At 43.2% G+C, this 27,313-nt stretch overlaps 1 protein-coding gene across 1 annotated transcript in view; it reads right to left on the bottom strand.

Moving 5' to 3' along the window:
• Positions 1–27,313, bottom strand: part of GRID1 (glutamate ionotropic receptor delta type subunit 1) — a 793,636-nt gene that overhangs the window by 228,747 nt on the left and 537,576 nt on the right. The window lies entirely within an intron of this gene.

Below are 27,313 nucleotides of genomic sequence, written 5' to 3'. Positions count from 1 at the left end.
AAACAAATAAATAAATATCACCCTGGGGTCCCCAGACCCATTGGCAGAAGTATGTCTTCAAGGACTTGCAGAAGAGTGTCAGAGTGGGGGCCAATCTTATCTCTGCAGGGATGATATTCCACAGGCAGGGAGCCACTATGGAGAAGGGCTTTCTTCTTAGCCCTCTTTAGGAGGGCCCTCTTTAGGAGAGAGACATAGAACATTCACTGTCTCCTCACTCTGGTGGGTTGGGTAGAGATGACTGGGAAAAGATGATATAAATGAATATAGGAGGAGGAGGAAGAAGAAGACAACAAAGGAGGAGGAAGAAGAGGAGGAGGAAGGAGGAGGAAGAAGAAAAGGAGGAGAAGAATAATGATGGAAGGAAGAAAGGATGGATGGATGGATGGATGGATGGATGGATGGATGGATGGGCTGCTGATTCTCAAAGTTCAATGTAGTGGAAGCAGGCTAAAATAAGGTTCCTTCCCTGCATTTATCTCGCTGCTAGAATTCAGAACACCAGAACCAACTTTTAAAATTTGGGCAGGTGAAGTGAGTAAGCTGGTATTTTATTACTTGGAGCATGTCTGACTTTCAGGGAAGTGAAAAAACAAAATTTTGATGATTTTGTTTATCCCGCTGAGCCATGAAGATTAACCGAAACTATGGTCCCACTGTTTCTCCAACTCCCCTATCATATTTTATAACTGCGAATGAGGAAAAAATAATATTTTCTTGCTTGATCTTGACGAAAAAATACAAGGCAAATATAAACTTGGACCTGACTTCTCTTGAAATCAATTGGACAAGGGAAGTCACATGTTTAAGACCCACTACTGGCTTGGCTGAAATTTATTGTAGCTAAATCCAATCTAATGCAAATAAGCATCAATTGATTTTCTTTAATAACATCTTCAAAGAACTGTCTGATGGAGGATAAGTCAGTATTGAAAAGAATCAGACAAATGATTTGCTGAGCTTAAATTTTCTCATTTTTGGTGGAGCCCAGCAGATGTAATTAACTAATTTGATCAGCTAGGCATTTACTCAGCAGACTGTCAATGATGAAGGAGGGAGGGAAGAAAAGGAAAACAGTAGAAATAACTAGAAGAAATAATGGCAAAGAAAGTTTGAAAAGAACAATATGTCAACTCCTGCTATTGACACTTTAAATAAGCCTAAATACCAACCATTTTCTCATTCTTCTGTGATTAAATCTCAAGACAATCTGCAATCATAGCTTACTAAGTAACACTAAGAAAATGCAATTTAGCAAACTTTCCCTTCCAAGGTTTTCATCTACTAAGCCATGAATCCATTTCTTCCCCCTCCCTCTAGCAAATAAAGTAATTGTTAGACTTGGCCATTACTTATGTTTTTAAAAGCCCTTTGTAGAAATATGCAAAATTAAGTATCACTGGAGTTACCTTATGCATTCAAGGTCATAACTACAATTCTTAGCACAAATTTGATCATCCAGAGTGCTTTTCAACAGAAATCTCTATTATGGATCTCTAAGTAAAGGTAAAGGTTCCCCTCGCACATATGTGCTAGTCGTTCCCGACTCTAGGGGGTGGTGCTCATCTCCATTTCAAAGCCAAATAGTCAGTGCTGTCCGAAGACGTCTCCATGGTCATGTGGCCGGCATGACTAAACTCCAAAGGCACATGTAATACTGTTACCTTCCCACCAAAGGTGGCCCCTATTTTTCTACTTGTATTTTCATGTGCTTTCGAACTGCTACGTTGGCCGAAGCTCGGACAAGTAATGGAAGCTCACTCCATTACGCGGTGCTAGGGAGATCAAACCGCCAAACTGCCGACCTTTCTGATCAACAAGCTCAGCATATTAGCCACTGAGCCCTTTGATCTCTAGCAAATCACAACTCTATGTATTTATCATTGCAATTCATTATGTTTGCACATAGGAAAGCACACATCCACTGAACACATGTACTCATGATCTACCAGATTTTCTTATTTGAGTTAATAAGTTGCTTTTTTAAAAAAATCACCAGTAAGTCTGAATGAACCAAGTTTGGGACCCTGAGTCATGGACCCAGCTGCATATTGGTGCAAGGAAGCAAAGGGGGTTCAAGAGGTTCAGTCCAGAGCATGTGAACATTCATCAGAAGTCATCAGGAGTTGGCTGAGAGATAGTCATTTGTAAGAAACATAGTTGGTCAGTAGCATGTGTGGGAGAGGTATTTCTAACTCGTCTGAAGACCGAAGATATTTGTGCCTTAAAAACTAGGCACCCTCAAGGTCAGGGGTGTCAAACTCACGTCTTCACAGCATCGTTGCATAGCATATTGGGACTTTCCCCTTTGTTAAATCAGGAGGGGGCGGGGCCAGCCTGAGACACATCCAGCCTGCAGCTCACAAGTTTGACAGCCATGACCTAGGTCAACTGGATAATGACTGTAAACCTCATTTTCTTGGGAGAAATGATGAAGTCAACATTAGATGACACCATCCTGACTGCTATCTGTGCTGTCTCTTGTCTCCCCCTCCTTTCTGGAATGGGCTCCCTCTTTCCCGGCAAAATGCCATTTCACTACAGTCAATCACTACCTCTTCCCCCTTCTCAGGGTCCATCTGGAAGGGAAGGGAATATAGATTAGCCCTCCCAATGTCTGCTTATCGTTCGTGTTTTAACTATGCCATCTTCCACCAACATCCAAATCAGTGGTGGGATTCAATTTTTTTTACCACCGGTTCTGTGTGCGTGGCATTGTTGGTATGGTGAGGCTTTGTGGGCATGGTTTGGTGTGTGTGGCAGGGGAAGGATACTGCAAAATCTCCATTCCCTCCCCACCACGCTAACCTGCTTTCCAGCTCCATTCTCCTGTTCAGGGCAATAGAAGAAGATCAGCTGACAGGCTGGGAGGCAGTGTGGGCGGGGCCAGCCTATTTGCTGGTTCTCCAAACTACTCAAAATTTCCGTTGTCCAAAACTGGCTGAATGCCACCTCTGATTCCATCACCTAAGCATTCAATAAACAAGCTCCTTGCACACTAATGATCTGCTTTAAATAGCCCAAATGCTGTGATGGTCATCTCACATGAAGTACGATTAAATTAGCTTGTCTTTCTTGATACCTGAGCATGGTAAGCAAAAGACATGTCACATCTAGAATCACCTAACAACCAACTGTTAAAATAAAAGCTCAGAATCTCTTTCTCTGTGTTAGCAGAATTAACAAGCCAACTGGCAAGACAGTGCAGCAGTCCTAAGAAATGACACAATTGCTTCTTTTGAACAGGCAAAAGTTAAAAGACTTGCTACTAAAGGGCAGTGAGTCCCATTCAGTGGTTAATTAGCACTTCTAGTGAACTGCACCATTAAGCACTGTAAACATAATTCCCAACCTGATCACTTTGTGACATACCTATCCGTAGGAAGTCAATTACAATGAATAGTAATATTGATTGCCCCATGTTAATTAAAACTGATAATCATTCCTGAAATTTAAAAGGTGATTCACTAACCGTTTATGTCAGATTTAATAGGAGTACGCTACACTATTATTATCACTTTAAGCAGTATGAGTTTCCAGCAAATGAGTGCGCAAACATGAAATCTAGGAATGGAGTTTGACCGGGGACTTGAACAGGAAGAGACACTCCGTATTTTCCATTCAGTTCACAGCATATATTTGGGTGAAGATGAGAGCTTAAGAAAGGAAAAGGGAAAAAGTATCAATGGAAGTGTCCTAAGAAAAAAATGGCAACAATGACCTCATTCCAGAGGTGGCATTGAGCAGGTTCTGACCAGTTCTGGAGAACTGATAGCGGAAATTTTGAGTAGTTCAGAGAACCAGCAAATACTACCTCTGACTGGCCCCACTCCAATCTATTCTTTGACTCTCGAGTCCCAGCTGATGGGGATCAAATGGGGATTTTGCAGTATCCTTTGCATAGAGTGGGGAGGGAATGGAGATTTTACAGTATCCTTCTCCTGGAGTGGGGAGGGAATGGGGATTTTGCAGTATTCTTCCCCTGGAGTAGGGAGGGAATGGGGATTTTACAGTATCCTTCCCCTGGAGTGGGGATGGAATGGAGATTTTACAGTATCCTTCCCTTGGAGTGAGGAAGGAATGGAGATTTTGCAGTCTCCTTCTCCTGGAGTGGGGAGGGAATGGGGATTTTGCAATAACTTTTCCCCCCATGCCCATCAACCCACACCCACAGAAACTGTAGTAAAAAAAAATTGAATCCCACCACTGCCTCATTTGTGATATACTTGCATTCCTGACTATAAGATAAATAAACAAAATGAAATGTCTATGCATTTCCAGAAAGGCAGCTCTGAAACGGTGCTTGAAGGAACCATGAGAGGATTAGAAGAGGATCAATTCAATAAGAGAAAATGAAGGTAGAAAAAAAAAGAAAAAGACCATGAAATGTGCTCTCTTCCAGAATCATGGATCAGGCCTTGGACACAGCAAGACTTATCAAGTCTACTGCAGTGACGTGAGGTGAAGCTTATGGCTGGTGAGGCAAAAAGAAAGAAAGCGGCTTTTGCCTGCCCTGCAGCAGCTATGTCTGAAATAGAGGCGCCCCGCGTCCTATAGCTATGTCCGACCCAGTTGCGGGACGCGGGACGCCTCTATGTCAGACAGAAGCGACAGGGCGCTTTCTTTCAGCTTTTGCCCAGCCTGCAGGGCAAACACTTCCACCTTGCAGGCGCCGGAGCCGCAAGGAGTACGTCCCGCCCGCAGTAGAAGAGCGCCAGTTCCTGCTTCAGAGGGACGACTTGCTGCGACCCAAAGGGGTGCAAGTTGTAGACCTGCACCATGGCTCCAGCTCACCCAGGCTCCGCACCCAAAATTAACTGTCTCCTGCACGATCTTCGCCTCGTAGCCGCTGCAAAGGCTACCGCTTCCGCAAAGGGCCCCACCTCAGGCCAGTCAGCTGGAAGGAGGAGTCAGTTGCGCCCCCAATCCAGCCAAGGCTTCCCCATGAAGGCAGCTTCTCTATCAGAGGCTGCTTGAAGCAATTTATACCAGCAATTTAGACAGGGCTTAAGGCTGCAGCCTGCAATCATTTACCTTCTCCCCGAAGGTGATCTAGTTCTAAGCGTGGAACAGGATTGCGCACTTCAGTCTCCACAAAAAAGAAGTGACGGTTTCTCCTGCCTGCTCTTGCAAGGAAACCCCTGGCTAAGTGTTTTATGGCTGGCTGAAATGCGCGGATGTTTCCAGCCAGCCACAGGGCGAACAGCTGCCCAGCTGCCGGAGAGCAGCCCCTGGTGCCATTCTTGGCATGCTTTTCTCTGGGAAAAAGTGGAGATGGGAGGGGGACTAGGAGGGAAGGGGTCGCTCCTCGGGAGTCTATCTAGCCAGCAGCCCCAAGAGATACCCCCCCCCCTGAGAAGAATTGAGGCCACCAAAGCTCCCCTACCCACCCACCTTTGGGATGCAAGAGATGGCAAGGCTTGCAGTGAAGGGAATCTGGACCCCGGGAAGGTTGGGGCTTCCACATTAGGTGCAGCTCCATTCAACCGAGAAACCCATCCTGAAGGCCGCTGGATCCTGTCTGCCAGCAAGATCTGACTCAGGCTGGAGTGAGAGCCGTGGAGGCGAAAGGCGAAGAGGGGTGGGGGGGTCTTCCAAGAGCCCCCTCTCCTTTTTGCACTCTGCAAGCCAGGTCCGCAGTGGCAAGAGGCTCAGCTCTGCTTCTATCGCCCCCCCTCCAGTCCAGAGAAGCCGGCCGCGGGAGAATCTCCGCAACCCCGGTTCCATCTCCAAGCAGCCCCGGGAGGAAATGGGCCAGCCCCGCTTCCCTCCCTGGACTTTCTGCTCCCCCTTCCAAGCCCCGAGTGGCCAGCCTCGGCTCCCGCTGCTTTCTTCCAGAGCTCTGAAAGGCCCGCCGAGGAGGAGCCCAGATGCCTGAGGGCCAAAAAGGCAGCACGCCGTTCCCTCTGGCCAGCGCTCTGCTTACCTTCCACTTGGGCGGTGGGGAGGACGCCGCATTGCTCCAAAGCCTCGAGAGTTGCTCCAAAGCCTCCAGCAGCGCCGGCTCCTTTGCAAAAAAAAATAAACCGAGCGGCGGGAGGGAATGCAGTCCCTCGAGCCTTAAGTTTCCTTGAAGAACTGACTCCTCCCAGACTCAGCTCTCATGCGGTCTCTTCTGACAAGAGCGAGCCTCCTCCTTCTCCCCCACTCCTGTCTCCTCTGAAACACGCCCTCCGAAATAACCTGCCCAATGTAAGCATGCTCAACTGCAAGGCATGATTCACTGCTCCCAGATCAGGAGGCGGGAGAATCACCTGCCTCCTTTGCATACAAAATTTTTCGCTTTTTAACCCTTGCTTTTAAAAGGCGAAAAATCCCTTATGCAAAGGAGGCCCATAGTTCTCTCGCCTCCTCCTACAGTTAACACTAAGAAGACTCAAAGTCACTGTGACTTGGAATCTGGCAGCAACTACCTTGGCTTTAATTATTTTTTAAAAATTCTTTAAAATTCTTTCCTTTTCCTCAGGAGACTGGTGAGGCCCCGCCACCCCTGCCTTTAGTGACTGCACGTCCCTGATCTACTGTAAACATTTGTTTGTTTGTTTGTATAGCCACCAATCTCAAACAAGTGATTCTGGGTAGCAAACAATCATAAAATCAAGTCAATTTAAAACACCCTATTTTAAAACACATACTGGGAAATGTGGTCCCTCACAGAGTCAGCCCCCAGGTTGAGATGCATAACCAGATTCAAATATTCAAATATCAGGAGGGAGGATGTTCCAGAGGGCAGGGTCCAAGGTGGGATTCTACTGGGTTCGGACCGGTTTAGATGAACGGGTAGCTCTGACGATCAGCTTGGGAGGGAACCAACTCACTCCGACAATGAGGTGGGCCCGCCTGTTTGCCCCTGCACTTTACTGACCTGTATCTTCTGATTTATGCAGCAGAGTGGATTGCTGTGCCTCAGCTGTATTATTCCCCAGCAGTAACGTGGAAGGTAAGTTTTCTTAAAACTGCGTGAAGCATGCAATCACCAAACCGGTTGTAAAACTGGCAGGATCCCACCATTGGCAGGGTCTACAGGAGAGAAAGCACATCTCCTGGTCCTCACCAGTTAACATTTCTTGGCTAACAGGAGCCAGATCATGTCCTTCCTGCCAGACTGGATTGGATAGATTAAAAACAACTGGAAAAAGACGGCCCCTCACTCAGGTAACCTAGACCCAAGCCATAAAGGTGACAACCAACCTTGAATGGTACCCAGAAACCAGTGGTGGGTTATGACCGGTATGCCCCAGTACAGGCGTACCGGTGCCTGCCGGGAGCGCCAGGTACTGTTCTGATATGGTGCTCCAGAGGGCTCACCTGCCCACCCGTGCTCCTTATTGGTATTTGAAGTTTTCAGGGCTTCCGTGCACATGCACAACGTATGGCACATGTGCGATATTCCGCTTGGCAGCTGGCGTTGTGGAGCGTTGCACGGGGTAACTATGCATGTGCGTGCTGCATGCATTCATTTGGTGGATGCCCGGCCCCGTTGCACTGTACCGGTTGCAATGGGATCCGGAATCCACCACTGCCTGAAACATATTAGCAATCAATGAAGCCCATAAAGCAGTGATGTTGCATGGGCTGAATAACTGAGAACATTTCCTTCTCTTCCATGGGGAGAAAAATTACATTGCTAAGAGCAGCTATCAGAGGATTACTAGAGTCTTTGAAGATGCAAGAAAGCCTGGGCATCTCAGATACAATACAATACAATAGCAGAGTTGGAAGGGACCTTGGTGGTCTTCTAGTCCAACCCCCTGCCTAGGCAGGAAACCCTATACCCTTTCAGACAAATGGCTATCCAACATCTTCTTAAAGACTTCCAGTGTTGGGGCATTCGCAACTTCTGGAGGAAAGCTCTTCCACTGATTAATTGTTCGAACTGTCAGGAAATTTCTCCTTAGTTCTAGGTTGTTTCTCTCCTTAATTCATTTCTATTCATTACTATTTGTCCTGCCTTCAGGTGCTTTGGATGATAGCTTGAATCCCTCTTCTTTGTGGCAGCCACTGAAATATTAGAACACCGCTATCATGTCTCCCCTAGTCCTTCTTTTCATCAAACTAGACATTCCCAGTTCCTGCAACCATCCATAAAATGTTTTAGCCTCCAGTCCCCTAATCATTTTGGTTGCTCTTCTCTGCACTCTTTCTAGAGTCTCCACATCTTTTCTACATCATGGCGACCAAAACTGAATGCAGTATTCCAAGTGTGGCCTTACCAAGGCATTATAAAGTGGTATTAACTCTTCACGTGATCTTGATTCTATCCCTCTGTTTATGCAGCCTAGAACTGTGTTGGCTTTTTGGCAGCTGCTGCACACTGCTGGCTCATATTTAAATGGTTGACCACTAGGACTCCAAGATCCCTCTCACAGTTACTACTATTGAGAAGGTACCACCTATACTGTACTTGTGCGTTTTTTTTTTTTGCCTAAAGGTAGAACCTTACTCTTTTCACCATTGAATTTCAATTTATTAGATAGTGCCCAATGTTCAAGATGGTCTCGTCTGTCCTTCAGTTCATGGAAGGACACTAGGAAAGGGGAATATTCTAGGACTATGATGGTGAACCTATGGCACACGTGCCATAGGTGGCATGCAGAGGCCTTTCTGCGGGCATGCGAGCCGTCACTCCAGCTCAGCTCTACCATGCATGTGCGCGCACCTCCCACTGGCCAGCTGATTTTCAGGTCATGTGTGCATGCGTGAGTCACATGTCCATGCACAGCTCATGTGTACATGTGGGGGGCAGGGGAGTGCATGGGGGGTTGCTCCCCCACAGGCCATTTTTGGTTCCAGGAGGCTGCAGGGAGGTCAACTAGGTCCAAAATGAGGCATGGGTGGGTCGCATGTGCATGCGCGGGGGGCAGGGGAACTTGGGGGTTTGTGTGCATGTTCACGGAGGGCAGGTTGGAGTGCAGGAGGGGGTTAGGATTAGACCCGTGCATTTGCAGGGGGGGTATGGTGCGGGGGTGTCGCACAGGCATTGCAATATGGATGCAATAATGTGTCGCCAGGTGACGGAAAAAGTTTAGCCATCACTGTTCTAGGAGAATGACTGTTTACTTTTAATACTGCACATTAAATCATTCACACAGACACACACACATTTATAAAAACATAAACAATATTAGCTCATATGTTCTTCATCTGCTACACACCAATGTTCATAGCAGAGGAAACAAAACAAAACAAACTTGAATTCTTTGTACAGAAAGGCAAGAATAACTAAATAGAAGCAACAGAGACCTGGTGAGACGATTCACTCGAGCTGCCTACAGGAGCACAAACAATATGATGGGAGGAGCTGGGCTATATGTTAGTTAGGAAAGCTGAACCTCAGAATGAGCTGAGATTGGCAATGGTGCCAAGAACGAATGAAGGATTCCTTTAGAAATGCTCCAAACAAAAGGGGGGAAAATGTGTGCACAAGCTACTTGAGCAGAATATAAAATGCTCGTAGGTGACACACAAAAGACAGACTTGCTGGATTTCTGTTTTGCTACTGTCTTCTCCGACAAGAAGATCTGTTTTCTAAAAGTTGTGAAGAGCAGGATGGATGGAGGGCTGCAACTGAAGCTTTAGACTGGCAGAAACATAACCAAGGAATCTGTCTATGCTGAAACCTGCACAGCAAATGTCTAAAGGCTGATCCTGCAGTAAATTAAACATCCTTCTCTCAAATTCAAAGAAGAATGCTGCCTTTCCAAATATGAAATCAAGCCTCCTGTTGTCAGCCTTAATCACAGATCATTTTTAACTTGGAGATGTATGGCGCTCTTTAAATATAACGTGTTATTGAGAGAGTTCGGCAGATAATACTCTGAAGTTTCCAACAGCCCATTTCCTCCAAAACAAGGCAGCCATATCCTCCCATTCATTTCAACCCATTATTTCAGATTCATCAAGTGATAAAGGAGTCATGTTGGTTTCATTTGAGAGCAACCGTTCCCACTGACAAGCAGTTTCTAATTGACAGAACCCTTTGAAAAAGCGAATAAAAGGCAAAGTACAGTGGAATAAGCGTGCATGAGAGATCACTAAGTAAAAAGTAAGATGCGGAAAGTATATAAAGAGTTTATCATAAAAAGAGACACAAATCATCTATCCGTCCGTCCATCCATCCATCTATCTACTGTATCTATCTATCTATCTATCATCTCCCTCATCCATCCAGTGGTGGGATTCATACAATTTAACAAGCGGTTCTCTGCCCTAATGACCAGCTCGGTAGGCTGGGCTCGGTGGTCATGTGACCAGGTGGGTGTGGCGAACTCAACATCACTCACATCAATGGGCGCTTCACCTTAGCTGTTAAAATGTATTAAGGGTTAACCGGAGAAACGGTTTCTGTAAGCAGGGCAATAAAGATTCAGCTAAAAACACCAGAATTTTTCCTTCCTGCCTTCCTTACAGGATTAGCCCTGTAAAGGGGAAAAAAACAAAAGGAGATTTCTTCAAATAACTGATTCTCCAAAGTGCTTAGAAAGTTAACAACCGTTTCTTCTGAATAGGTGGGAACTGGCTGAGTCCCACCACTGGGGGGTAGTGGTTAAAGCTTCAGCAAGTCACAGGTTCTAGTCCCATGTTAGGCACAAAAGAAGCTGAGTGACATCGGACCAGTCAATTTCTTTCAGCCCAAAAAGAAGTAAGAGCAAACCACTTCTGTTGGACTTGTCTAGCCAATGGACAGAAGTCCACAGCAAGTTGAAACCAAACACAGACACAGATAGACACACAAACACAAACACAACAATAATCCCAAGACTAATGAAGGCTGTCCATGAGACAGCTGTGAACAGTACAACTCTATCTTAAAGAAATCAATCAATACAAACTGAGACAGAATTAAAACACATTTATAAAACTAGAAGAATTCATTTTCTCTGAACTGCTTAGAAAGTTAACAGCCGGTTCTCCCAAATAGATACATGCAGGCTGAATCCCACCACTGCATCCATTCATCCATCCACTGTACATATTCTTGATCAGAAATTGTGTTTCAATTAACATTTGCTTTCACTTTGCAGGTCCCCACTTAGCGACTGTTTGATACTATGAAAGAAAGAAGAAAAAGGAGGAGGAGGAAGATGAAGAAGTACTTACAACCTGGTTCTGGAGTGGCACACACCCTGCCACAGTCACATGAACACACTTTGCTTTACAGCTGGTTTCATTCTGTGATTCCATGATGCAATTTGCAACTTTTGTTTTTGCCTTTTGGGCCAGTTTCCTTCAAAATCATCCATAGGGCTACATTGACTCACTTCATGACCACTCAAAGAAAGTTGTAAAATCGTGTTGGTCGTGTGGGTGCCTCAACTTATGACTGTCACAACTTATGATCAAGATTCCAGGCTCCATTCGGACTGTAAGTAGAGAACTACCTTTAGTCAGATTACTAAGCAATCTTAAAAAAAAAATGTACTGTTCTACTAAACAAATCCTCTGCATTGGTATGTGCAAAATTTGTTTTGCACAATCTGCTTATTTTGGGGCATTCACTAGCAACCTCTCTCCTATCTTGAATTCAGCATAGTGGAGGCATCCTGGCCATGACTGGCATGGTCTTCCTCCACCTGACAGCTTTTTTGGTTTCTCACCTTTTCAGGTCTACTTTAGACCTGGAGATCAAAGAAGAGGAAAACCAATTTAATTGGGTTAAATTAAATCCTCATGGCCAGCAAGAAGTGAGCATGATATCAATCAGAATACACTCTTGGATCAAGAGTCTTGATCTGAATTCCTGCAAGACCTGAAACCCAGGAAGATCTTCACTAGGATCCAACTATCGAGGGAAAATAGATGCAGGATCCATCAACCTCTACTAAAGAGAAGATGTATCTTCTGTGGATAAAGGTAAAGGTTCCCCTTGCACATATGTGCTAGTCCAGTGATGGCGGACTGTTTTTGCCTCGGTTCACCTTGCACGTGTTCGTGTGCTCACACCCATAATTTAATGCCCCCCCCTGCTGTGCCCCCTGCACATGCACATGTGACTCCCCCCCCCCCGCTGCCCCATGCATGCGCACATGGCTTTCTTGGAGCCTGGGAAGGGTAAAAGGGTAAAAGCAGCCTCACCCACCTACTTCAGGAGGTCCTCCAGAGCCCAGAAATGGCCCGTTTTCTGACTTCCAGTGAGCCCGGTACATCCGTTTTTCACCCTCCCCAGAAGCTTTCTTGGAGCCTGGGAAGGGTGAAAAACAGGTCCAATGGGTCAACTCTAAGTTCGGGAATTAACTTCCGGTTGGCCCGTTGGGCTTCTTTATCGCCCTATCCAGGCTCTGGAGGCTTTTCTGAAGCTTGGGGAGGACAAAAACAGCCTCCACCGGCCATCCAGAAGGCTGAAAAATGTGTGCACTGGAGCTCAGGCTGCTCTGCCGGCTAATATGGCTCTGCATTCCACCTGTGGCAAGCGTGCCATAGGTTCACCATCACGGTGCTAGTCGTTCCCAACTCTAGGGGGGGAGTGCTAGTCTCTGTTTCAAACTTAAAGAGCCAGTGCTGTCTGAAGACATCTCCGTGGTCATGTGATTGGCATGACTCAACACCAAAGGTGCATGGAACACTGTTCCCTTCCCACCAAAGGTGGTCCCTATTTTTCTACTTGCATTTTTATGTGCTTTTAAACTGTTAGGTTGGCAGAAGCTGGGACAAGTAACGGGAGCTCACTCTGGTTTGTGGCACTAGGGATTCAAACCGCTGAAATGCTGACCTTTCTGATCAACAACCTCAGTGTCTTAGCCACTGAGCCACCGCGTCCCTTTTTATCATCTCTGGATAGTCAGACCCAAATCTAGGTATCAAGTAAGCTTTTCTCCTTCAAATTTTCATCAAAGCTAAGGGCTTATTTTGCAACTCTTTAAATTTTTGATTCTTTGCTGACTTATTCTAATGTAATATATTTGAGTGAAACTCAAAAAAATTAGAATATCATGCAAAAGTTCATTTATTTCAGTAATGCAACTTAAAAGGTGAAGCAAATATATGAGATAGACTCATTACATGCAAAGCAAGATAGTTCAAGCCATGATTTGTCATAATTGTGATGATTATGGCTTACAGCTCATGAACACCCCAAATCCACAATCTCAGAAAATTAGAATATTGTGAAAAGGTGCAATATTCTAGGCTCAAAATGTCCCACTCTAATCAGCTAATTAAGCCATAATACCTGCAAAGGGTTCCTGAGCCTTTAAATGGTCTCTCAGTCTGGTTCAGTAGGAATCATAATCATGGGAAAGACTGCTGACCTGACAGGTGTGCAGAAAACCATCACTGACACCCTCCATAAAGAGGGAAAGCCTCAAAAGGTAATTGCAAAAGAAGTTGGATGTTCCCAAAGTGCTGTATCAAAGCACATTAATAGAAAGTTACATGGAAGGGAAAAGTGTGGAAGAAAAAGGTTGTTTATGTTGTTTGTTTATTAGTTTTGTATGCCGCCCACTCCCGAAGGACTCCGCGTGGCTCACAATAAACAGGGAAAGGGAAATAAACAAGACAATACAAAGAATTTAAAAATGCACAACATTCACAATTGAGGCAGGGCTCGATATTTCAACAGCCCCCAGCCTGTCGGAACAGCCAGGACTTGGTAGCTTTACGGAAGGCCGGGAGGGTAGTAAGGGTCTGGATCTCCATGGGGAGCTCATTCCAGAGGGCCGGCGCAGCAACAGAGAAGGCTCTCCCCCGGGAGGTTGCCAGCCGACATTGGCTGGCCGATGGAACCCGGAGAAGGCCAAGCCTGTGAGATCGAATCGGTCTTTGGGAGGTAATTGGCAGGAGGCGGTCTCTCAGGTACCCAGGTCCAATGCCTTTTAGGGCTTTATAAGTAACGACTAGCACCTTGAAGCATGTCCGGAGACCAATGGGTAGCCAGTGCAGCTCGCGGAGGATAGGTGTAACGTGGGTGTACCTGGGTGCACCCATAATCGCTCGCGCGGCTGCATTCTGGACTAGCTGAAGTCTTCGAACACTTTTCAAGGGCAGCCCCATGTAGAGCGCGTTACAGTAATCCAGTCTTGAGGTGACGAGGGCGTGAGTGACTATCTGAAGTGCCTCCCAGTCCAGGTAGGGTCGCAATTGGTGCACCAGGTGAACCTGGGCAAAGACCCCCCTGGTCACAGCCGACAAATGGTGATCTAAAGTTAGCTGTGGGTCCAGGAGGACTCCCAAATTGCAAACCCTCTCTGAGGGGCATATAATTTCACCCCCCAGCCTGAGAGATGGAATAGTTTGCCAGTCTTTGGGAGGGAACATTAATAGCCATTCAGTCTTTTCGGGATTGAGCGCAAGCTTGTTCATTCCCATCCAGACCCTAACAGCCTCCAGGCACTGGCACATCACTTCTACTGCTTCACTGAGTTGGCACGGGGCAGACAGATACAATTGTGTATCATGCACAAGCAGCAGGGATGACCGCAGCCTGGAGAGGATTGTCAGGAAAAGGCAATTCAAAAGTGTTGGGGACTTTCACAAGGAGTGGACTGAGGCTGGAGTCAGTGCATCAAGAGACACCACACACAGACAGATCCTGGACATGGGCTTCAAATGTTGTATTCCTCTTGTCAAGCCGCTCCTGAACAACAAACATCAGAAGTGCCTTACCTGGGCTAAAGAAAAACAGACGTGGTCTGTTGCTCAGTGGTCCAAAGTCCTCTTTTCTGATGAGAGCAACTTTTGGAAACCAAGGATCCAGAGTATGAAGGAAGAATGGAGAGGCACACACTGCAAGATGCTTGAAGTCCAGTGTGAAGTTTCCACAATCTGTGTTGATTTGGGGAGCCATGTCATCTGCTAGTGTTGGTCCACTGTGCTTCATTAAGTCCAGAGTCAACGCAGCTGTCTACCAGGAGATTTTGGAGCACTTCATGCTTCCTTCCGCAGACAAGCTTTATGGGGATGCTGACTTCATTTTCCAGCAGGACTTGGCACTTGCCCACACTGCCAAAAGCAGCAAAATCTGGTTCAATGACCGTGGGATTACTGTGCTTGATTGGCCAGCAAACTGACCTGAACCCCATACAGAATCTGTGGGGCATTGCCAAGAGAAAGATGAGAGATATGAGAAAGAACAATGCAGAAGAGCTGAAGGCTGCTATTGAAGCATCCTGGTCTTCCATAACACCTCAGTAGTGCCATAGGCTGATAGCTTCCATGCCACACTGCATTGAGGCAGTAATTGCTGCAAAAGGGGCCCAAACCAAGTACTGAGTACATATGCATGCTTATACATTTCAGAGGTCTGATATTGTTCAGCCTTTTGGCTAAGATCAAGTGTGTGTGTTCAATGTACAATCCTTGTTTTCTTGATTGCATGTAATATTCTAATTTTCTGAGATTGTGGATTTGGGGTGTTCATGAGCTGTAAGCCGTAATCATTACAATGATGACAAATCATGGCTTGAACTATCTTGCTTTGCATGTAATGAGTCTATCTCATATATTAGTTTCACCTTTTTAAGTTGCATTGCTGAAATAAATGAACTTTTGCATGATATTCTATTTTTTCGAGTTTCACCTGTAATGCACACTTATTTACTTAATTGTTTAGATAACCTGTTATCCTAAAGCAATGATAGCAATAAGAGATTTAAAAAAAATCCAAATTATATCATGATATCTCCTCAACTCAGGTTGACCAAATAATTAAAAGATGCTGAATTCTCTAAGGTTTTCATTTTTTTAATGATGCTTCTTCATCTGAAAATCTCCCCCCCAAAAAAGATTTGTTTAAGCAAAATTCTGCAAGAAAAATGTACTCAATTTGAAAAGGATAGTATAGCAATCCAATTCTAATCTCTCTTGCAGTATTCTGAGTTATTTTCTGGCAAGCCCAGCCTGCCTCTAACCCATGATGGTTTAAATTGTGCGTGAGATTATATTCAATATATTATATTGTATTGAGGCTGTCTGTTGTTTAAAATAATATCCAGAACCTTCTACACCTGAAATAAGTTTATGCAAATATTTGAAATTCACCAAGGCAATAGATTTTACTACAAATACCCTGCCTGTTAAGTTTCAAATGCAAAATCTGAATAGTTAATTTGATTGTCAACTGCTGCCTCAACATCACACGAGTTTGATCACTTGATATTTGCTGTATTAAATGTGAATTATTACAAAGTTCTCAACAACAGCCATCAAACGCAAAAAAAATGTATGGCAGGTATTCATTAAATGCTCAAACTCAAAACATGCTCTATTAAAGACTGCCATGTTGACAACCATTGCCTGTCATTTAGCTTACTGTCAAATCTAATTACATTCTAATTATTCAATACTATTAAATATAACATGAGATCAAACAATAAGACTCAAAACCACTGAAGAGATCAAGTTAACAGAACAGATAAGAGTTTATTCATTTACACAACTTAAGCAACATGTTGATAATTTATGTCCTGATATGGCTCTTATGCCAGGGTGCATGTATGAAGTAGAGATTAAAGAAACAAGTGAACTCTGCTTCAAAAGGAAAAAAAAAAAGATTGACAATCTTAATGTACCCGTTTCAGTGGTAAATAATCCCTAAAACCATAGAGTCCTTTGTGCTCTCCGAGCTTAATGGTTTTCTTGCAGATGTTTCATTACCCAACTAGATAACAACATGCTCAGTGTTAAGTAACATCAATGCTAAGCATCATCATGATTATCCTCAATCAGGTAAGATCACCAATCCCTAGCTAGCACTGATGATGTTGCCTAGACGGGTTATGAAATGTCTGAAAGAATACAACTCAGAGAGCACCAAGGACACCACAGTTCATCTTCTATTGATGCCTTACGCCATTAAATCAATGCAATGCTACTACTACTAGACACCCACACAGCATTTATTTTACCAAAAAGAAAAGCAGCTATAACCTCCAAGTAAAAATAACCAACAATCCTTATTTATCTCCAGTATAAGCAATTCTGGAACTAAAACATGATCTTAACCGCCTAAACAAAGCATTTCATAGTTATAACAAACAGTTGGTTTAGTGCACACAAATCCTTCCAAATTCTAAGGGAATTAATAGGGCATCCCAAGTGCCTGAACTTAGACGATTCTCAAATTTCATGAAGCAGGATCATGCAAATGAAGGCTAAGCTTTCCAAAGGCCTGATACGGTGCTAATAAACCTTAGCAAATTACGTCTGTCTCACTCTATACTGGATTTCTACAAAGGTTGTTAAATCAAAACGTTTAAAGTGCTAAAATGAACAATTCATTCAGGAACACCTGAACAATCGGGGAGCTGCTGCCCATTTGCCACAACGACACACATGAATAATTTTTGCTTCAGTCTAACTCACTTTCTTCTGGAAAAAAAAAATGGCAATGGGAGTTTTTGTTGACTTAGGCCAGTGGTTCCCAAACTTGGCAACTTTAAGACTTGTGGACTTCAACTCCCAGAATTCTCCAGCCAGCTGGAGGGGATATGTATGAGGGGAACCTTTATCTTTAAAAATAAAGGTAAGCTGGCTGGAGAATTCTGGGAGTTGAAGTCCACAAGTCTTAAAGTTGCCAAGTTTGGGAACCACTGACTTAGGTCAACATCCATTTAAGGGGAGCAGTGTTTCTCTGTGCTGCTTGGATATTATCTAACCTAAATTCTAATGCTGGACTCTGGTGTATTTTTCACCCAAATTAGGGATTTATAAACTCAACATTTCTGCATTGAATCCCCCCCCCCATACACATCCTTCTCATCTTTGCCTTTCTTTCTGTTGAATCAAGTAGCATCTCTAATCCAGCTCACTATAGCAACTACCAGTATTGTTCTTGGCAGTTTCTATGGCCAAACAAACAATTCAATTGTACCTCCCTCTCAGCTTTCTATTGTGGCATCTGCTTTTTCTGGGCAGGAAATACAACATTCCCTTTGTTCCAGGTTTTACCTTTTGGAGGACTGGGTTCAGCCATGGGGAAGTATTGAAGTGCTGGTAACAGGACCTCGACTGCTGAAGGACCTGAAATGATCAGAGATCCTCAGCTTCTGTAATCTCAGCTCCTGGACTTGTTTCCCAAGGAGCTGTAATAATTTCAAGTCCACGCTCTTTGGATATAGTGGTGGTAGGATCACATGAGTCGTTGGCAAGATGCTATGAAATGGAGGAGGAGGTTCTTAATCTTAAACAGGAAATATAATCCAGTTATTTCCATTTTTAAAACATATGAATGTATGCCTTTTCACATTATATGGAAAATGAATGTTTTTTTTTAATATTTCTGGCAATGAATATTTGCTTTAAGCATAGCTTTCTAAGCCTAAATGCTCTTAAGAGGCATAGCTGCAATTCATATAAGAATCCTTTTGGCTACAGCTTGGGAATTTTGCTCTCAATGCAGCAAAGGGAGACATTTCCTAAGAATATGAGCTTGAGTAACGTCTGAGACAATGTAAGTTTCCTGGTTCAGTCCTGCTCAGATACTTCTTTGCAGTTGAGTCTCTCTTTGTAGCAAATGGAAAGGAGCCCTTATGTCAGGGTAATGACAATTTAATAGCTGGCCAGCTGCTGTAAGGCTGTAAACCAAGATGATGACATGAGGATGAGTCAGCAGGCTTACTGCCACTTTAAGAGGCTGTATATATAAGGGAGGCCATGTGAGGGTGTACCTCTCTCCTCGTGCATCTCTCTCCTCATGTTCTATTGTGCTTCCCGTGTAGAGTTGAAGATTGCTTGCTTGCCTGATATTTGCCTAACACATGTATGTATGTATACATAAGTCTTGTATATAAATCACTGTTTGAAAGGCAAACCTGTGTACTGTATTTTGCTCCTGGGTTGTCTCAAAATAGTAGTCTGACAAATTATGGGCCCAGTCCAGAGAGAAGGCGAGAGTGACTAGAGAGACCAGAGAGAAGAGAAACCCCATGTGAGCTTGCACCAGAGCCAGAGGGGTTGTTCAACGTGGTTTGATAGTGGTTAGAGGCTTGTGAAAGGAAGCAGGCAACATGGCCTCTGTTGGAGTAATGGGAGAAGGTTTCATGGGGTCTCAGCTGAATGAGACAAACTGTTGCATATTCAATATGCAAATACCAGCTGCGACCTGATTGGTTGGTCGTTTTGACAGTTGGTCTGAGTGCTAGTATAAATACCCTGACAGTTGCAGGGAACGTTTGAATCGCTTGTCACCTGTGTTATAATAAAGATCTGTCTTGCACATGGCTCCTGCGTGTCAATTCCCTCACAACAACAACCCACACGTTTACAATACAAACTATCTCCTGGAGTGTAAACATGGAGATGTACTGTGAAGGGTATACTAGTTGGCAATGCCAACTACTTGCCGAGATTCTGAAAACATATGGACTACAACAGATTTCTTGAAGGACAAGATTCATTCATATGGTAATTTGGTTTTCTATCTTGGATCTTCTCTAGACTTTTCTAAATCCCAAGGCTTACAGTATTGCAAATAACACAGATTATGTCAACGCCATTTGGTTGTTTGATCAAGCAAATAAGCAAGATGTGATTCCTTCATAACACAGAACTCTCCTTTCTCAACTCTGGCAGAAGCTAGAGAGAAAGAAAAGTAAATGGTCGCAGTAAACATTATTTACAGCATTTACATTTTCATAATATTTTATTTTGTGGTCTATAGATGTTATATATAGATTTGTCTTATTAATATTGTAAGCTGCCTAGAGTTACCCCATGGTAAGATGGGTGCCAATAAATGTAATAAATAAATAAAAATAGATAAGGTAAAAGTAAAGGTAGGGAAGCTGTGGCTCAGTGGCTAAGATGCTGAGCTTGCTGATCAGAAAGTTTGGCAGTTTGGCAGTTTGAATCCCTAGCACCATGTAATGGAGTGAGCTCCTGTTACTTATCCCAGCTTCTGCCAAGCTAGCAATTCGAAAGCATGTAAAAATGTAAGTAGAAAAATAGGGACCACTTTGGTGGGAAGGTAACAGCATTCCATGCGCCTTCGGCATTGAGTCATTCCAGCCACATGACCAGAGAGATGTCTTCAGACAGCGCTGGCTCTTGGGCTTTGAAACGGAGATGAGCACTGTCCCCTAGAGTCAGGAATGACTAGCATATATGTATGAGGGGAACCTTTATCTTTAAAAATGAAGGTAAACATCCAGATTTAGGTCTACTTTTAAATGGATGACTTTTGGTGACTACCAATAGTGTTTGTGATGGGGATGACCCTTGAGGAGAAAATAACCATGCTGTCTTGAATTCCTGGAAGGGAGGTAGGATATACAACTCCTTACCTAACAAATAAGTACATTTCTGCAAGATTTGTTGAAATTCTACTCCATCTTCATTGGAGTAGAATTCATTCATTTACGTTTCCCCTTATTAGTAATTCCTTTCACAACTGTACCTATCTGAGTCTTTGAATGCACAATGTTTACTCTTCATTATGGCTGCTGATGGCACATTTGTGTAAGAAACCATTTATATTTAACCTCCCTTCCATTCCTCTCTCAGTTTTCATCCCTTCCCTTCTACTCTTACTATCAAAATTCACAGCAATTATTATTTTTTTAAAGCCTCCATCAGAGAAACTCAGGATGATTCCTCATCCCCCAGCACAGAGTCTCTGCCACAATCAGCAATCTTTTGCAAATTAAATGGAAACAAAAGCAGAAGTGCATCAAGCGAAGGCTAGGGAGTTCCTTTGGCTTTATTTTATTTTATTGAGGCTGAGGAGAGGCTGCTCCTTGCCAAGGGGAAGATGGCCTGCTGTTTACAAAGACAGCCTCACCAGAGAGGGCAAGAGAGGGTAGCAGCACTTGCTGCTTTGCTGTAGCAATCGTGATCAATGTAGTGGAAAAACAGCCAGGACAACGAAGAGCAGAAATCATGCAATAGGCAAGGGAAACCAAAGGATAAAGAAAGAACTTGGAGAAGGGAAATGGGAGAAAGCAGTAGGAAATGCTGGTAGGAGAAGAGAGGGAGAAGCACAAGGAAGGAGGTAGTACATCTGAAGGAGGGAATGAGATACCCCATGCTTCAAAATGATCACACACCCAAGCTGATAAGAGGGGTGGAAGGAAAGGGGGAATGAGCAAACAACCATGTTGAAATCCAAAAAACCTCCATCAGAAATGTCTTTAGAGATAGTCCTTGATTTACAACCATTCATTCAACCAGTCAACACAGCACTGAAAAAAAAATGACTTACAATCAGTTCTCACATTTACAACCATCACAGCATCCCCGAGGTCACAGTGATCAAAATTTAGGTGTTTGGCAACCAGGATGTATATACAATGGTTATAGTGTCACAGGGCCATGTGATGGCCATTTGCCACTTTCCTAGCTGAAGAGCAAAGTCAATGCGGGAAGCTGGAATCACTTAATCACCCTGTAATTCAATTAACAACTGCAATTACTTGCTTAACATCTGTGGCAAAAAAGGGTTGTAAGTTCACTTAGCAAGGCAAATTCTCGTCCCAGGTGTGGTTGTAGGTCAAGGACTATTTGTACTTTGAATGGAAAATCCCATAAATCCCAGAAGTGAACCAAGACTGGATAACCACATGTTGCAGTTCTGAAAGTAAACAACATTACACATTTATTGTTGGGTTCTACTGCTGCTTCCAGAAAGACAAGATCATTTAAGGAAAGAATGAATGGGAAGAGTAGCTGGATAGGGAGGACCAAATAAATTATTGAAACATCTTTGGAAGTCCCAGTCATTCAGGGAGAGATCTGGGTGCAGAGCATTGGTTCAAGCAGTATCCAGAAATCAACTCATATTAAATCAAACCTAACACACACACACACACACACACACACACACCAAGTACCACTCACTCATCACAAAATCTTGCTAAGAAAGGGTTTATAGAAATGACCATCAGATCATTACTATTTCTTAATACAGTAATTAATACTCTCTGATGCTAAGGAGTTAGACATTCTACACCCCCTCCCCACCTGAAAAGAACTCTGTTCCAACTGCCACTTGCCTCACATTCTGTTACCTGAGTTCAAACTGGCTGAGGTTCCACTCCTTCACTCAGGAGCAGTCTGGGGCTCCTTACAGTATTAAACATCAGTACCTCACCAAAATGTCTACACCTTTCACCTATAGAACTGCTTCTGGACTCAAGGTGGTGGGAGTGATATTCCCTTATGTGTTTCAATCACCATCACTGAGCCAACAGATTGTGAACCAAATTTCTCCTGCCCAGCCCAATCACATAGTTTCATCATGAAGTACAGGTATCCAGCTAGTTAACAAATGTTGATAAAAAGGGGGAGAAAATATTTCAGTTGGGCAGAAAATACTCAAGAAAGGAGGAGTTTGGGATGATACTACATTTAAATCTCCAGAAGCGATTTCATATTATTTTAAAAGTTTCATTATCACTATTTACAGTCGATACTTAAAAAACATAGGACTTAAACTGTGTGTATCAGCCTCTTCTCATTCTTGCAACAAGTTGCATTGGTGTGATTTGCAAATATGTGGCGAATAAACATGTTGCAAATAAACACTTAAAGGGCAATTTGGAGAGAGGATGCCTCAGCAGGGAAAAAGAAACTGCTTTCGTGAAATGGCAGCTGTCAGCAGTTTTATTCAGCATGCACTGTTATTGTATTGGAGGATTAAAAATAATTTAGAACCTAAAAGTAATTTTAAAAGTGCTGTCCATCTGTTGACATCAAGTCAAAATCTTTTAAGCTACATTTGCATGCACCTGAAAATTGGAAAGACCTCAAATTTTGGGGAATATTAAATTTTCTCCTGGAATGTCATGTCAGTAAAACTTTGTTTTTTACTCATTTGATAAATTATTGGTCTCCCACTGATTGTCCCATTCTGTTTTCTCCCGCATGCCCAAGAACAGTGTAGTCACTCTGTTGGAAGACCAAAAGAACAACAATGACGACAAGAGGAAGTTGGTTTGGTCTTTGTGAAATCCAATGTATGCAAATGCAAATCACTAATCAAAGCTCACTGCAGTAATTATTTACTCAGTATGTACTGGAGGAATTCCTTCCAGAAAACAATAGGAGGGATTCCTACAGACAAAAAGATACAGTCATATTTATAGTTTTGGGGAAAGGAGGAGAAAATGATACATTCATACATATGCATAGGTAAGAGGGGATGTAATCATTGTTAGCAAGCCTCAAATTACTTTGCCGTAGCACTTTTGATAAAGTGTATTGAAACCCAAAAGCCTACTGAAAACAGAGGACCTCAAGGTTACCTCAATTATCACACATTCCTTCTAAGTTTCTATCTTGTTAACATGCTTCCACTCCTCCAAAAACTTGTTTTCCTCACTTCTTCCTCTGGTTACTTCATCTTACACATTTGTCAGATGAGTTCAGAAGGCACAGCAGAGGAAAATGCACTTAAGACAATGCAGGAAATACTGCAGGAGTAACTGATAGACTGCTATTGCCAAAGGAACATTGTCAATACTTGCAAATCACACAATGGTTGAGCTGTATATAAACTATCAATATCTGCCCAAAAATAACTAGAATGCATTGTGAACTTTTCTTCAAAGCTCCTGACCAGTACTTAATTCCCAATGGGGGGATTTCAGTTGGGGAAGTGAAATATGCTCTTAGAAATATTCTGCCCCCTTCTAATTTGTACCCCATTATTTCCATTCTCTGTGACTTACTGAGTTTTTGATAATGATATTGTCGGTATTCATGTTCATATTCCTTCTAGGTGTAGTTATGTTGAAAGACAGTGTCCTATTTTAAGTTTGGATTTGCTAAACTTCCTACAGGTATCTATGGAGATGTTCAGTCATCTAGGTCATGGTTATACCAAAGGTGGTTTTGTTTCCAAAAGAGAAATGGGCTTTCTCGATGTTTTCTCTGGAAACATTTCACTTCTCATCCAAGAAGCTTTTTCATTCTAACTGACTGGTTGAGAATGGAAGGATTTATATTCTTTGCAGTCATCTGGTCTTTGCAGATGACCAGATTTATTTATTTATTTATTTGTTTGTTTGTTTGTTTGTTTTGTCAACCATGTAAAAGATAACAGGTATAAGTATAAACATAAATATGAACACAGTAAATGGGTACAAATAAATGGAGACAATAAGACAGGGGCCTTTACAGACCTTTTAGGAATGGGGTGAGGTCAACAGTAAACAGTCTTAGGTTAAAATTATGGAGATGTACCAACAGAGTCAGGTAGAGCATTCCAGGCATTGACCACTCTATTGTTGAAGTTGTATTTTCTGCAATCCAGTTTGGAGTGGTTTACCTTGAGTTTGTATCTATTGTTTGCTCGTGTATTTTTATGGTTGAAGCTGAAGTAGTCATTGACAAGTAGGACATTGTAGTGGATAATTTTGTGTACTACGCTTAGGTCAGACCAAAGGCAGTATAGTTCTATGTTTTCCAAGTCCAAAATTTCAAGTAAGGGATTCTACTGTGAGCAGAGGAGTAAAGGACTCTTCTCGTGAAATATCTCTGGACTCTCTCAATTGTATTAATGTCTGATATGCAGTGTGGGTTCCAGACAGATGAGCTGTATTCGAGAATTGGTCCAGCAAAAGGTTTGTATGCCCTACTTTGCAGTACAATGTTACTGGAGAAGAAGCTTTGCAAGATTATGTTGACAACTCTTAATGCCTTTTTGGCAATACTGTTACAGTGAGCTCTGGCACTTAGATTGCTTGAGATGAGCACTCCAAGATCCTTGACAGAGTGAGGGTCGTCTACGAGGTTCCACACCAGTCAATTAGAACTGAAGAAGCTTCTTGAATGGGAAGCAAAATATTTTGCAAAGAAAACCCAGAGAGTTCAGTTCCTTCAGATAATCTGCTCTGGCCAAGAAGTGAAAGAATTGAAAGAGCAAATGCAGAACAAGCTTCTCCCGAGACATTGCAGAGGCCAGCAAACCATCACCAGTCCTGGGTGGGGAAGATCAGCAGCCATAAAAGCAACTGGAATTGTGCCATGTGCTCTACCTTAAGAGGAGCTAATTATTTGTACTTGAAAAATGCTTCTCTGTGCAAAATGAGTATCACTCACTCACACGCACACAACCTCATTGTACTTTAGCTCTTATTAGCATTGCACCATTATGTCAGGTCAGAATGTCATTTCCCACATAAAGCATAACACTGCCTAGCTAGCCAAGGGTATTCCCTACTCATCAGAGGTGGTATTCAGCCAGTTCCTACTGGTTCGGGTGAACCAGTAGCGGCAGCTGTGGGAGGCTCTGCCCACCCACCCCGATGTAATGTGCAAGCACTGTGCTCACATTTGCAAGCCAATAGGAAAGGTAAGTGAATCTCTACTGCTGCAACTCATGATTGACGTGAAAAGCTTAGCTCAGAGTCATCTGGTGGGGATGATATACCGTATTTTTCGGAGTATAAGACACACCAAGATTTTGAAGAGGCAAATTTAAACTAAGTGTTTGCACTCTGCAGACCTCCCAAAAACGGCCCGGTTTTTGTGAAAACAGGCCCCTTTTTTAAAAAAAAGGGCACGAATAGCCTTTAGGAAGTTTGTAGAGTGCTCCTGGGGGGAGGGGGGGGGCAAAAACGAGCAAAAAATGGCCAGCCCCAGGAGCACTCTGGAAATCTCCTAAAGGCTATGCACGGCCATTTTGATGAAGGGGGCAAAAAATGCTGTATTCTGTGTATAAGATGCACCCAGATTTTCAGCCTCTTTTTTGAGGGAAAAAGATGTGTCTTATACTCTGAAAAATATGGTAATCAAACTCCTGCTTTCATTTCCAAGTCTTTTGGGGGTGTTCTCAAGTATTTTTAGTTAGTGATTTATAATGTCTTATAAATGCACCCACCTCCGCTGTAGCGATCTTCCTTTGTAAAATATTGCATAGCCATGGTGAGATGGGGCTAATAATTTCTTTGTATTTTTTTGGACAGTAAGAGGAGTGCCTTTTCATCTGAAATATAATGATTTGGAGTTAAGAGGAATATCATTTGCAATATTTCCTCTGTGATTTTCAAGAGAACATGCACTTGTGAAACATTTACTAAGCAAGAGCACCCTCTAGTGTGTCTCCCTGTATGAGTAGCCTTCAGCGTTTTAGACTGGACAGGTTTCCTTGTCTCTTTTGTCAACTGATCAAGAACAGGAGCCAAGCTTCCATAAAATCAGTATAAATTCTCTAGCAATGTTCAGCTGCTGGGGGAATACCACTTTATCAGAGACATTTTTCATCCTTATAAAAGAACATTAAGATTTAAGAAGTCCAATGAAAGCAGAACTACACATACTTTGGAATGTACGGTATATCAAAACTTCCTAGACATGGTGAGGAACTTAACAAGTGTTGATATTTTCATGAGTTTGGGCTTCATTGAGATGGTATCAAATTACCATAGGTGAGGAAGGTGCTTACAATTGTAGAATCATATGGGCAGAGAAACTACTCAGGATCTGAATCCAATCTCTGCTCTATTTAGGACCCCATTGCAAATCTGATGCTGCTCAGTCTATAGATCAGGGGTGTCAAACTCAAGCCTCTGGGGCTGGATGTGGCCCATGGGGTACTTAGATCCGGCCCACTTGGGGTTGCCCTGGAAACAGCAAAGGACTGGCTCACAATGCTTCTGCCAGCGAAAATGGGGCTCCTGAACTCCGTTTTTGGCTGCCACAACCTCCTGCAACCCTCTGTCACGCAACCCTCCCGAGCTCCATTTTCACTAGAGGGTTGCAGGAGGCTATGGTAGCCGAAAACATAGCTCGGGAGCATGTTTTCGCTGACAGAGCGCTTGAGCCACCAGAGGCACCCCCGACAGGAGTGATGAGCTGGCCACTCCTACTCTGACCACGCCCACCCCAAGCCCCCAAGATCAAACCCAACCCTGATGCAGTCTTCAATGAAATCGAGTTTGACACCCTGCTCTAGATGAACTCTCCCAATGAAGGGAAAATCATTGTTCTACAGTCTAAATGCTCTTACTTTGAGAAAGACCTCAAGGAGTTATATTCCTGTAGCTTAACTTCTCTATTGCATTCAATAAAAGCATTTTCCCCTGGAATGAGACATATTAAACCTCCAAATATCTCCATCAAAACACCGCAAACTCAAGAATAGTTCATTCTACAATATTTCTGCTCTCTATGGATAGATCTGTAGTAGTGAAGATCTTGCCTCAATAGTAATAGTCCAAAATGTAATTCAGTTCATATTAATTATTGCATTGCATTGCAGTTTGTAGACCTCAAAGATATAGGCACAGTTTATGGAAATGCAAGGACCATCATTCATTTGTTTACTTGTTGCTCTTCCAGACTGATTGAAGGGGCCAAGTTGGGATTGCCTTAATAGTCAAAGCAATATGAGGTACTAGTAGCTAGATACCCATGCTTCGCGACAAAACTATTTGATCAG

Source organism: Thamnophis elegans, chromosome 15, assembly GCF_009769535.1.
Source record: "Thamnophis elegans isolate rThaEle1 chromosome 15, rThaEle1.pri, whole genome shotgun sequence".
NCBI classification, from domain to species: Eukaryota; Metazoa; Chordata; class Lepidosauria; order Squamata; family Colubridae; genus Thamnophis; species Thamnophis elegans.
Note: the sequence above shows the minus strand (reverse complement) of the source record. Positions and strands in the feature narration are given on the sequence as shown.